The sequence below is a fragment of the Anomaloglossus baeobatrachus genome, unplaced genomic scaffold (assembly GCF_048569485.1).
Source record: "Anomaloglossus baeobatrachus isolate aAnoBae1 unplaced genomic scaffold, aAnoBae1.hap1 Scaffold_489, whole genome shotgun sequence".
In the NCBI taxonomy this organism is placed as follows: domain Eukaryota; kingdom Metazoa; phylum Chordata; class Amphibia; order Anura; family Aromobatidae; genus Anomaloglossus; species Anomaloglossus baeobatrachus.
This window is the reverse complement of record NW_027444239.1, coordinates 136,001-149,732: the sequence shown is the minus strand read 5'-3', so window position 1 is coordinate 149,732 and position 13,732 is coordinate 136,001. Positions and strand designations below refer to the sequence as shown.

Genomic DNA, 13,732 nt, shown 5'->3' with positions numbered 1-13,732 from the left:
GAAGCAAGGGGAGCCTGCAACTAAAGAGTTGAGAGCGTTATCACATGGTGACTGAGCCTGATTGTAACGGGAGCATAGAGGTGCCGATCCTGTCTTACCTGCGTTGGTGTAGAAGTGGGTGTCCTGTGGTGGAGTCAGCTATGTGCAGTGGTGGCCGTGGGTTCTTTTATGTGCGACCGTAGTAATAGCTGCGCCCACTTCCTGTATGGGAGTGGAATGCAGTGAGGGTAATGGAACGCACGCCTGCGCATTTGTGTTTAACGTCGCGCATGTGCAGAACGGAGAAAAGGCTGCGCTCACTTCCTAATGAAAGGGAGTGAGACGCATCTGGGAAGGGAAGGGAAAAGATTAGGGTTTGGGGATGATGAAAGGGCTTTCTACGGGCAAGGATGGCAAAGGGTGGCAGTGACGGAAAGTCAGGCAGCCTGTCCTGTCCTGTCCTGTCCGTCCGTCTTTTTGTATCATGAATTGGAAAGACTGCAAGGGGGAGGGGAGGTGCTTGTGTCCAAAAGGAGGAGTTATTCAGATTCATTGCAGTGGGCGGCGGCTGCAAAAAGCACCATTCTTCTTGTTTTTGCTCTGCAAAACAGCCTTTTCAAGGGTTGGCTTGGGTGACAAAATGTCTTCTGTAGGCGTGGGTTTGTCTCCCTCTCCCTAAGATGTGTCCGGTATAGGCCAGGGTGCCACTCAAGGCCGTAACCAATTCGGGTTATAGCTTCTCGGCCTTTTGGCTAAGATCAAGTGTAGTTTCGGAGGACGCTACCTTGGTCGGTACTGGAAGGTGCCTGGGATTGCACGTCTGCCGGCCTTGAGGAAGTGTGTGCGCCTTCTGGTGACACATAGCCCTCTTGTGCCTGGACGGTTCCCAGGCAACGGGAGGCGATCACCTTTGTTATTTTGAAGTCCTACTGATAAACAGAAAAAAAAAAAAATTAAATCTGTTCTTATCAGTTTAATATCTGATACGTCCCCTCTCTGGGGACCATATATTAAATGGATTTTTAGAACAAGGAGATGGAAAAAATCTTGCTCTGTCCACTGCACGCATTGACCTGGTATTGCAGTACCTCCAGGACCGGTGCACCCCTTCTTAACCCAGTTTCCAAAAGCAGAACTCAATTCACCTGATTCAAATGAGCCCCATTAGTTAATTGAAAGAAAGCAAAAACTTTATATGCACCTCAATTTGGCCAATTCACTTTTCACACTTTCACCCTTTTTTTTATCTTTCACACCTTTTACTTGCTTTATTGATGCAAAAAGCTGTGCCAAATAGCAAACTCATCTCCACTCAACTTGACCAACTCTGCTATGTCCCGTGCAGTATCTTATTCTCAGTCTTATCTAGATCATTTGCAATTGAATAGAATAGATCCCTTTTGGCTGCTTATGACTGTGTAAAATATGTAGTTTTACTGGGCTGGGATGAGAGAATCCATTGAAGCATGGTGTAGGGATTGTGGTTCCTGTGTGCTAAGAAGAGAGGCTGGCACCAGCCAGAAAGCCCCATTGCAGCCAATAATCACTTAATAACTTTTTCAACTTGTCATCATATGGGAGGCCTTCCATTCCTTGTAGTAGTCTAGTTGCCCACCTTTGAACTGACTCTAACTTCTGAATGTCCTTATTAAAATGTGGAGCCCAAAACTGGTTCCCATATTCCAGATGTAGCCTTACAAGTGATTTATAGAGGTGTAACAATACGTTGGGATCACGGGATCTAATCTCCCTTTTTATACACCCTAAAATCTTGTCCCAAGCAGCATTCCATCAGCCTCTGGAAGGTTCCTGGCGCATTGCACAGCTCGAAGGGCATGCTTTTGAACTCGCAGAGACCCATAGGGGTGGCGAAGGCGGTCTTCTCCCGGTCTGCCTCAGCAACGGACACTTGCCAATAGTGACTAGTGAGATCAAGGGTAGAAAAATAATTTGCAGTTCTCAATGCAGCTAGCGATTCCTCAATACGGGGAGTGGTGCCGTCCTTCTTTTTTAACAGGATCAACAGAGCTGCCCAAAGGCTACAACTGTCACGGATAACCCCAGCCGCCTTCATGTTGCTCAACATGTACTTGGTACACTGGCAATGTGAAGGTGGTATTGGCTTATAGCTCTCTTTGATGGGTGGGTGTGCACCTGTGGGGATGTGGTGTTGGACCCCTTTTATTCCCCCAAAATCTAGCGGGCTTCCCACCGGTAACCCGCTCCCCAGCTTGGATGGATGCTGAGGGAGCCCCTTTTGCCCGCAGGCTCTGGCCCTGGGAACTGTAGCCTTGGCGGTGACTGTGCTTCCCTCTACGGTGTGAGCTGTTGCCTTCAATCGGGTCTTGACTGCTGGGAAACCCTGGAGGTTCCTGTCGCTAACGGATTTGACCGGTTTTACGGCGACTCCTAGCCTGGTCGGGGTCCGTAGGCCCTGCCGGATGGTGCTGGCTTCTCTTCACTCCCCGATCTGGTACCGGCGGGCCACCGCCCATCCCCGGTCCGTACGGTTCACTCCAATCAGCCTCTCCTGCAGAAGGTCACCACCGTCTGCCAACCTTGCTGAGTGCCCGGGCCACACACCCGGACACGGTCAGTCTCCTCTCCTCTTCACTTCTCTAACTCCAAAACTGATCTCTAATCTGACTCCTTTTCCCGCCTCCAGGACTGTGAACTCCTCGGTGGGTGGGATCAACCGCCTGGCCCACCCCCTGGTGTGGACATCAGCCCCTGGAGGAAGGCAACTAGGATTTGTGTTTAGCTTCGGTGTGCCTAGCCGGAGTGTAGAGTGTGTTGGTGTAGTACCTGTGACGACCTGGCTTGTCCAGGGCGCCCATGTGGGGTGTTGGCAGTGTATTTGCGCCTGCGTTCAAAGGTTTGCTGAATGGATAACTGAACGCTGCGCTGGGACAAGGACGTGCTTGATGATGGTGTTATTTCTGAGTAGGCAACTGCAGGTGCAGGACCGGAGGAGGCTTGTTCGCAGGCAGCATGGACAGGGGATTGGCTCGCATGCACAACCAGCGAAGACGTAGCAGTGACATTAGCAAGCACTGCTCCTCGACTGTGTTGTACTTCCCACAAAGTCGGGTGCTTGGCTGACATGTGCCTGATCATGCTGGTGGTGGTCAGGCTGCTAGTTTTGGTACCCCTGCTGATGCTGGCACGGCAGGTGTTGCAAATGGCCTTTTTAGAATCATCTGGATCCAACTTAAAAAACTGCCAGACTCGGGAAGACCTAACATTTGTACAGGCACCTTGTGTCGTGTTGTTGTTCCGGGGAACGGTTGCCTGACTTCTGCCTGGAGCCACCACCCTGCTTCTTACTGCCTGTTGGGATGCTACGCCTCCCTCCCCCTGTGCACTGCTGTCCTCGCTCTGCATATCCTCCTGCCAGGTTGGGTCAGTTACTGGATCATCCACCACGTCGTCTTCCTCTTCCGCACCCTGCTCCTCCTCCTGACTTCCTGACAATTGTGTCTCATCATCGTCCACCCCTTGTTGAGACACGTTGCCAACTTCGTGAGAACGTGGCTGCTCAAATATTTGGCCATCTGTACATACGATCTCCTCATGACCCACTTCAACATGAGCTGGCGAGAGGCCAGAATGTGCGAATGGAAATGTGAACAGCTCTTCCGAGTGTCCAAGTGTGGGATCATTAATGTCCGAGGACGTGTACTCAGCCTTGTGGTAGGAAGGAGGATCAGGTTCTGAAATGTGCGGTGCAGTATCACGGCTACTGACACTTGACCGTGTGGAAGACAGAGTGTTTGTGGTGGTGCCAATCTGACTGGAAGCATTATCCGCTATCCAACTAACAACCTGTTGACACTGGTCTTGGTTCAAGAGCGGTGTACTGCTGCGGTCCCCAAGAATTTGGGACAGGACGTGCGAGCGACTAGATGTGGCCCTTTGTTGTGGCAAAATTAGAGCTTGCCCACGACCTCGGCCTCTGCCTGCACCACCATCACGTCCACTTCCTTGTTCCTTGCCAATGCCCTTGCGCATTTTGCAATGCTGTGCTGACGTGTATTCACTAGACTTGGGCGTTATATCAAAGTTTGTGCAAATTGTGCACCTGTACGCTGCCACCGACAGGCACACACGTGCGGTTTTTAAATGCAAGCACGGACGCACTAAGAACCTAACAGGTTTTAGGAGCAAAAATTAATGACGAGAACTCTGACACTATCAGCCACTGCTGACTGACGTGTATTATACACTACACTTGTGCGTTATATAATAGTTTGGTAAAAACGCACACAAGTGCACCTGTACGCTGCCACCGACAGGCACACACGTGCGGTTTTTAAATGCAAGCACGGACGCACTAAGAACCTAACACAGGTTTTAGGAGCAAAAATTAATGACGAGAACTCTGACACTATCAGCCACTGCTGACTGACGTGTATTATACACTACACTTGTGCGTTATATAATAGTTTGGTAAAAACGCACACAAGTGCACCTGTACGCTGCCACCGACAGGCACACACGTGCGGTTTTTAAATGCAAGCACGGACGCACTAAGAACCTAACACAGGTTTTAGGAGCAAAAATTAATGACGAGAACTCTGACACTATCAGCCACTGCTGACTGACGTGTATTATACACTACACTTGTGCGTTATATAATAGTTTGGTAAAAACGCATACAAGTGCACCTGTACGCTGCCACCGACAGGCACACACGTGCGGTTTTTAAATGCAAGCACGGACGCACTAAGAACCTAACACAGGTTTTAGGAGCAAAAATTAATGACGAGAACTCTGACACTATCAGCCACTGCTGACTGACGTGTATTATACACTACACTTGTGCGTTATATAATAGTTTGGTAAAAACGCACACAAGTGCACCTGTACGCTGCCACCGACAGGCACACACGTGCGGTTTTTAAATGCAAGCACGGACGCACTAAGAACCTAACAGGTTTTAGGAGCGACAATTGCTGAGAAGTCTGACACTATCAGGACTGTTTTAGACTGTGTACACCAGCCCCAGATATGATGAAGGCTGGTATACGGTCACCACTAGGAATGGCTATATACCCTGCCTGCCTGCCTGCCTGCCTGCCTGTATACTGCTACAATAGTCCTGACAAGGACTCTTTTGGTCACTAGCCTGTATTCCAACCTGGCTATACCCTGCCTGTATACAGCAACAATAGTCCTGAGAAGGACTCTGCTACTGTACTCCGACCTGGCTATACCCTGCCTGCCTGTATACAACTAGAATAGTCCTGAGAAGGACTTTTGGTCACACTGTTTGCAGCCCTGCTACGGAAATAGCTATAAAGGGCCGCAAACCTTTCCCTGAAGCAGCGACCCTCTCCCTGCACTGACTGTCTGGATAGCTGTGAGCAGAGCACAGCGCGCCCGCCGGTATAAAGGCTCGGTCACGCTGTGCAGGCCGGCCAATCACTGCAATTCCACAACTAACAGGGCTGTGGCATTGCAGTGGTCTGCCAGCCAATCCCTGCATGAGGGCTGGCTCTCAAAAGAGCGCCAACATGCAGGGATGAAGACCACGAGTACAGCACGAGTATCGCGAGATTACTCGGTCCCCGTCGAGTAGACCGAGTACAGTGATACTCGTGCGAGTACCGAGTAGTAACAAGCATGCTCGCTCATCACTATTTATTAGTAAAATGGCTTACACTCCCCTTTTTTCCACTTTTTTCTTCACTACTTTTATAAAGAAATTTTTCCTTTCTTTATTCTTAATGCAATTTTATATAGCAACACCACCATTTTTTGCCACGAACATAATTTTTCTTGTCCGTCATCCCGTTCACCCTTACAGGGTTGTGGACAGATGCACTTGTCACTACACTTCTAAGACTCAATACAGGGTCTGGAGCTCAATGCTCCCTTTTTGGTTTTTTTTTCTTCTTTTTTTTCTTTTTTTCATTTTGTCCTTCTTCTTCTTCTTTTTCTGATTTTTGTCTCAAAAAGCTGATGAAATTTGAAACACTATACCCCAGTGATTTTATAAATGTTTCTCAATATATCACTTGAGAACTTTTATGGCCGGTATTGTAACAGTTGACCATCCCGGCAGTATTTGAAATACAGCAGTCAGTCCTCTGACGTAGCTCCATATGTGTATATATAGAGGTTCTTCCTCCTTTGATTGCATACTGTTCTTTTTTTGCCCTGATGAAGGAGACAGTGATCTCTGAAACACATTGACCGGAAAAAAGAATAAAGAGATGAAATAATTAACATCAGTTTCCTTTGGTGACAGCGCGGCACGCACCCGATTTTCCTCCTATACGTTATTGCTCTTCTACTAGGGGCTGCGGCTGTCGCCATTTGTAACGTGCATTTAGGGGTTGTGACTGGCACAACCTTAATAGGTGAGTGCAACTACTATTAATTATTTGTTACCTTACCAGGTAAGACCCTAATTTGTGCGTCTGCTCCAGAGTTATTTCCCTGATTATTAATATCTGACAGGCAGTGATTGATCCTGCATTCTCACCTTCCTCTCTGTTGCACATTCTTATTGTTCCTATATGCTCTCTATTTCCATCAGACTTTTTTGTCCTTCGGTGGGGCTCTAACATATGTGCACCATTTATTATTTATTTTTATGGATTCCTTTCTTTTTTCATGCTAGCGTTCATTATGCAGTAGTCATTCATGATATATCTTATATTTGTGAATCCATTAGGGCTCTATATGTCTGGTGCATCACATTGGGTCTTTTCAGTGCACAATAGGCACCTTTTTCTGTTATGCTCTGCTGCCACCTTATGGACATCCTATCAGTGATGCCAGAAAAAAATGGACATGTCTCCGTGCAGCAATCACGGACACGCGGGTACGCCGCACGGAGACACGTGCAGTGAAAAATCACTGATGTGTGAGCAGACCCATTCATTATAATGGATCTGCGTATCTCAGTGATTCTGTTATGTTTAAAAAAAAGCACAAACGTACCAGAATCACTGACGTGTGAAACAGGCCTTATAGTGTTTTGATTTATGTATGTATTATACAACTTCTGTGGATCTTGTATGAGTGACTTTTCTTCATTTTATTGGATTGTTTTAAAATATTGAAATAAAGTCACGCTTCCTATGCATCCTTTTGTATTCTGATTGGCTACTATAATACAGTTTTTAGGCACTGAGATCGATACCAGAGGCATGGTCTTCCGCTTACCAGAGGATAAGCTCAAAAGGCTAAGGGACATAATAGAAGGGTTTAGTGCTGTTAATAAGGTGGCATTAAGATAAATGAAATATATCTTCTCGGTCTTCTCGTTTTCTTGCTGAGTTGTGCCAATGGACAGAGTTTTTTCTAGACATTTGCTATTGGAAACTCAGGGAACCAAAGCTCCTGGATAGAGTTGAGCGCGGTTCGTGGTTCGTGGTTCTCCAGTTCTAGGCTCGAGTGATTTTGGGGCATGTTCTAGATCGAACTAGAACTCGAGCTTTTTGCAAAAGCTCGATAGTTCTAGAAACGTTCGAGAACGGTTCTAGCAGCCAAAAAACAGCTAAATCATAGCTTGGTTTCTGCTGTAATAGTGTAAGTCACTCTGTGAATCAAACTATTATCACATTTCAGTGTATAGTGTGCGTGAACAGCGCCTTCAGATCACTGCTGTTTCTATAATGGCGATCGCCATTTTTTTTTTTTTTTTCTTGTCTTCCTTCCCTAAGTGCGCGCGTCTTGTGGGGCGGGCCAGCATGTCAGCCAATCACAGACACACACACAGCTAAGTTGACTTTGAGCCAGAGAAGCAACGGCATGTGTGATAGGATCTGCATGTCACATGTCCCTGCATTATAAAACCGGACATTTTCTTCACGGACGCCATTATCTGCCTTCTGCGTCTTTGGTGTCAGACATCACTGTCGCAGCTCCGTCCTCCTGAGTCCTATAGCCGATACAGCTGTATGCGCTGCATACACAGCGTTAGACAGCATAGGGAGAGCACTTTATAGCAGTCCTTTTAAGGACTCAAACCGGCAGGGTCAGAGAGCCATACGTGACAGGTCCTGCAAACAGCAACAGCATCTGTGTAGCCAAGGTCAGGGATTTCCTCCCTGCATTTCACCATTAGGAGGGAATAGAAAGGCAGGCTTCCATTCCTCTACCCAGAGCACCACAATCCTGCCACTGTACCCTCCTGTCCTCTGTACACTCCAACTCATTATAACTAAGCCATTATACTAGCAAACACTCAGTGTACCTAGTGGCATCCTATCTGTGGCTATTGGACTTTGCTATAGTCCCACTAGTGCAAAGACATTTGCAGAGCACGTCTGCCTGCATTGCACACTCCAACTTTTTTAAACTAAGCAATTTTACTAGCAAACACTCAGTGTACCTAGTGGCATCCTATACGTGGCTATTGGACTTTGCTATAGTCCCACTAGTGCCAAGACATTTGCAGAGCGCATCTGCCTGCGTTGCACACTCCAACTAATTTTAACTTAGCCATTATACTAGCAAACACTCAGTGTACCTAGTGGCATCCTATACGTGGCTATTGGACTTTGCTATAGTCCCACTAGTGCCAAGACATTTGCAGAGCGCATCTGCCTGCGTTGCACACTCCAACTAATTATAAGTAAGCCATTATACTAGCAAACACTCAGTGTACCTAGTGGCATCCTATCTGTGGCTATTGGACTTTGCTATAGTCCCACTAGTGCAAAGACATTTGCAGAGCACGTCTGCCTGCATTGCACACTCCAACTTTTTTAAACTAAGCAATTTTACTAGCAAACACTCAGTGTACCTAGTGGCATCCTATACGTGGCTATTGGACTTTGCTATAGTCCCACTAGTGCCAAGACATTTGCAGAGCGCATCTGCCTGCGTTGCACACTCCAACTAATTATAAGTAAGCCATTATACTAGCAAACACTCAGTGTACCTAGTGGCATCCTATCTGTGGCTATTGGACTTTGCTATAGTCCCACTAGTGCCAAGACATTTGCAGAGCGCATCTGCCTGCGTTGCACACTCCAACTAATTATAAGTAAGCCATTATACTAGCAAACACTCAGTGTACCTAGTGGCATCCTATACGTGGCTATTGGACCTTGCTATAGTCCCACTAGTGCCAAGACATTTGCAGAGCGCATCTGCCTGCGTTGCACACTCCAACTAATTATAAGTAAGCCATTATACTAGCAAACACTCAGTGTACCTAGTGGCATCCTATACGTGGCTATTGGACCTTGCTATAGTCCCACTAGTGCCAAGACATTTGCAGAGCGCATCTGCCTGCGTTGCACACTCCAACTAATTATAAGTAAGCCATTATTATAATTATTATTATTATTTATTATTATAGCGCCATTTATTCCATGGCGCTTTACAAGTGAAAGGGTATACGTACAACAATCATTAACAGTACATAACAGACTGGTACAGGAGGAGAGAGGACCCTGCCCGCGAGGGCTTACAGTCTACAGGTAATGGATGATGGTACAATAGGTGAGGACAGAGCTGGTTGCGCAGTGGTCTACTGGACTGAGGGCTGTTGTAGGTTATAGGCTTGTTGGAAGAGGTGGGTCTTGAGGTTCCTCTTGAAGCTTTCCACGGTAGGGGAGAGTCTGATGTGCTGAGGTAGAGCATTCCAAAGTATGGGGGATGCACGGGAGAAATCTTGTACGCGATTGTGGGAAGAGAAGATAAGGGAGGAGCAGAGAAGGAGATCTTGTGAGGATCTGAGGTTGCGTGCAGGTAGGTACCGGGAGACTAGGTCACAGATGTAGGGAGGAGACAGGTTGTGCATGGCTTTGTATGTCATGGTTAGTGTTTTGAACTGGAGTCGTTGGGTGATGGGAAGCCAGTGAAGGGATTGGCAGAGTGGCGAGGCTGGGGAGTAGCGAGGGGAGAGGTGGATTAAGCGGGCCGCAGAGTTTAGGATAGATTGGAGGGGTGCAAGAGTGTTGGAAGGGAGGCCAGAGAGCAGGAGGTTGCAGTAGTCGAGGCGGGAGATGATGAGGGCATGCACTAATGTTTTTGCTGATTCTTGGTTAAGGAAAGCACGGATCCGGGAGATGTTTTTGAGTTGTAATCGGCATGAGGTGAAGAGGGCTTGGATGTGTGGCTTGAAGGATAGAGCAGAGTCGAGGGTCACTCCAAGGCAACGAGCTTGTGAGACTGGGGAGAGTAAGCAACCATCGAGTTTGATGGAAAGGCTTGTTGGAGGAGATGAGTGAGGAGGAGGAAAGACAATGAATTCTGTTTTGTCCATGTTAAGTTTTAGGAATCGCACAGAGAAGAAGGATGAAATAGCAGACAGACATTGTGGGATTCTGGTTAGTAGAGAGGTAATGTCAGGTCCATTATACTAGCAAACACTCAGTGTACCTAGTGGCATCCTATCTGTGGCTATTGGACTTTGCTATAGTCCCACTAGTGCCAAGACATTTGCAGAGCGCATCTGCCTGCGTTGCACACTCCAACTAATTATAAGTAAGCCATTATACTAGCAAACACTCAGTGTACCTAGTGGCATCCTATACGTGGCTATTGGACCTTGCTATAGTCCCACTAGCGCCAAGACATTTGCAGAGCGCATCTGCCTGCGTTGCACACTCCAACTAATTATAAGTAAGCCATTATACTAGCAAACACTCAGTGTACCTAGTGGCATCCTATACGTGGCTATTGGACCTTGCTATAGTCCCACTAGTGCCAAGACATTTGCAGAGCGCATCTGCCTGCGTTGCACACTCCAACTAATTATAAGTAAGCCATTATTATTATTATTATTATTATTTATTATTATAGCGCCATTTATTCCATGGCGCTTTACAAGTGAAAGGGTATACGTACAACAATCATTAACAGTACATAACAGACTGGTACAGGAGGAGAGAGGACCCTGCCCGCGAGGGCTTACAGTCTACAGGGAATGGGTGATGGTACAATAGGTGAGGACAGAGCTGGTTGAGCAGTGGTCTACTGGACTGAGGGCTGTTGTAGGTTATAGGCTTGTTGGAAGAGGTGGGTCTTGAGGTTCCTCTTGAAGCTTTCCACGGTAGGGGAGAGTCTGATGTGCTGAGGTAGAGCATTCCAAAGTATGGGGGATGCACGGGAGAAATCTTGTACGCGATTGTGGGAAGAGGAGATAAGGGAGGAGCAGAGAAGGAGATCTTGTGAGGATCTGAGGTTGCGTGCAGGTAGGTACCGGGAGACTAGGTCACAGATGTAGGGAGGAGACAGGTTGTGCATGGCTTTGTATGTCATGGTTAGTGTTTTGAACTGGAGTCGTTGGGTGATGGGAAGCCAGTGAAGGGATTGGCAGAGTGGCGAGGCTGGGGAGTAGCGAGGGGAGAGGTGGATTAAGCGGGCCGCAGAGTTTAGGATAGATTGGAGGGGTGCAAGAGTGTTGGAAGGGAGGCCAGAGAGCAGGAGGTTGCAGTAGTCGAGGCGGGAGATGATGAGGGCATGCACTAATGTTTTTGCTGATTCTTGGTTAAGGAAAGCACGGATCCGGGAGATGTTTTTGAGTTGTAATCGGCATGAGGTGAAGAGGGCTTGGATGTGTGGCTTGAAGGATAGAGCAGAGTCGAGGGTCACTCCAAGGCAACGAGCTTGTGAGACTGGGGAGAGTAAGCAACCATCGAGTTTGATGGAAAGGCTTGTTGGAGGAGATGAGTGAGGAGGAGGAAAGACAATGAATTCTGTTTTGTCCATGTTAAGTTTTAGGAATCGCACAGAGAAGAAGGATGAAATAGCAGACAGACATTGTGGGATTCTGGTTAGTAGAGAGGTAATGTCAGGTCCATTATACTAGCAAACACTCAGTGTTCCTAGTGGCATCCTATCTGTGGCTATTGGACTTTGCTATAGTCCCACTAGTGCCAAGACATTTGCAGAGCGCATCTGCCTGCGTTGCACACTCCAACTAATTATAAGTAAGCCATTATACTAGCAAACACTCAGTGTACCTAGTGGCATCCTATACGTGGCTATTGGACCTTGCTATAGTCCCACTAGTGCCAAGACATTTGCAGAGCGCATCTGCCTGCGTTGCACACTCCAACTAATTATAAGTAAGCCATTATACTAGCAAACACTCAGTGTACCTAGTGGCATCCTATACGTGGCTATTGGACTTTGCTATAGTCCCACTAGTGCAAAGACATTTGCAGAGCACGTCTGCCTGCATTGCACACTCCAACTTTTTTAAACTAAGCAATTTTACTAGCAAACACTCAGTGTACCTAGTGGCATCCTATACGTGGCTATTGGACTTTGCTATAGTCCCACTAGTGCCAAGACATTTGCAGAGCGCATCTGCCTGCGTTGCACACTCCAACTAATTTTAACTTAACCATTATACTAGAAAACACTCAGTGTACCTAGTGGCATCCTATACGTGGCTATTGGACTTTGCTATAGTCCCACTAGTGCCAAGACATTTGCAGAGCGCATCTGCCTGCGTTGCACACTCCAACTAATTATAAGTAAGCCATTATACTAGCAAACACTCAGTGTACCTAGTGGCATCCTATACGTGGCTATTGGACCTTGCTATAGTCCCACTAGTGCCAAGACATTTGCAGAGCGCATCTGCCTGCGTTGCACACTCCAACTAATTATAAGTAAGCCATTATACTAGCAAACACTCAGTGTACCTAGTGGCATCCTATACGTGGCTATTGGACTTTGCTATAGTCCCACTAGTGCCAAGACATTTGCAGAGCGCATCTGCCTGCGTTGCACACTCCAACTAATTATAAGTAAGCCATTATACTAGCAAACACTCAGTGTACCTAGTGGCATCCTATACGTGGCTATTGGACCTTGCTATAGTCCCACTAGTGCCAAGACATTTGCAGAGCGCATCTGCCTGCGTTGCACACTCCAACTAATTATAAGTAAGCCATTATACTAGCAAACACTCAGTGTACCTAGTGGCATCCTATCTGTGGCTATTGGACTTTGCTATAGTCCCACTAGTGCCAAGACATTTGCAGAGCGCATCTGCCTGCGTTGCACACTCCAACTAATTACAAGTAAGCCATTATACTAGCAAACACTCAGTGTACCTAGTGGCATCCTATACGTGGCTATTGGACTTTGCTATAGTCCCACTAGTGCCAAGACATTTGCAGAGCGCATCTGCCTGCGTTGCACACTCCAACTAATTATAAGTAAGCCATTATACTAGCAAACACTCAGTGTACCTAGTGGCATCCTATACGTGGCTATTGGACTTTGCTATAGTCCCACTAGTGCCAAGACATTTGCAGAGCGCATCTGCCTGCGTTGCACACTCCAACTAATTTTAACTTAGCCATTATACTAGCAAACACTCAGTGTACCTAGTGGCATCCTATACGTGGCTATTGGACTTTGCTATAGTCCCACTAGTGCCAAGACATTTGCAGAGCGCATCTGCCTGCGTTGCACACTCCAACTAATTATAAGTAAGCCATTATACTAGCAAACACTCAGTGTACCTAGTGGCATCCTATACGTGGCTATTGGACTTTGCTATAGTCCCACTAGTGCAAAGACATTTGCAGAGCACGTCTGCCTGCATTGCACACTCCAACTTTTTTAAACTAAGCAATTTTACTAGCAAACACTCAGTGTACCTAGTGGCATCCTATACGTGGCTATTGGACTTTGCTATAGTCCCACTAGTGCCAAGACATTTGCAGAGCGCATCTGCCTGCGTTGCACACTCCAACTAATTTTAACTTAACCATTATACTAGCAAACACTCAGTGTACCTAGTGGCATCCTATACGTGGCTATT

The 13,732-nt window shown here is 47.0% G+C and overlaps 1 pseudogene; it reads left to right on the top strand.

Annotated features, from left to right (window-relative positions):
* Positions 1 to 882: 882 nt before the first annotated feature.
* Positions 883 to 1,089, top strand: LOC142281936 (U2 spliceosomal RNA; annotated as a pseudogene).
* Positions 1,090 to 13,732: the final 12,643 nt, after the last annotated feature.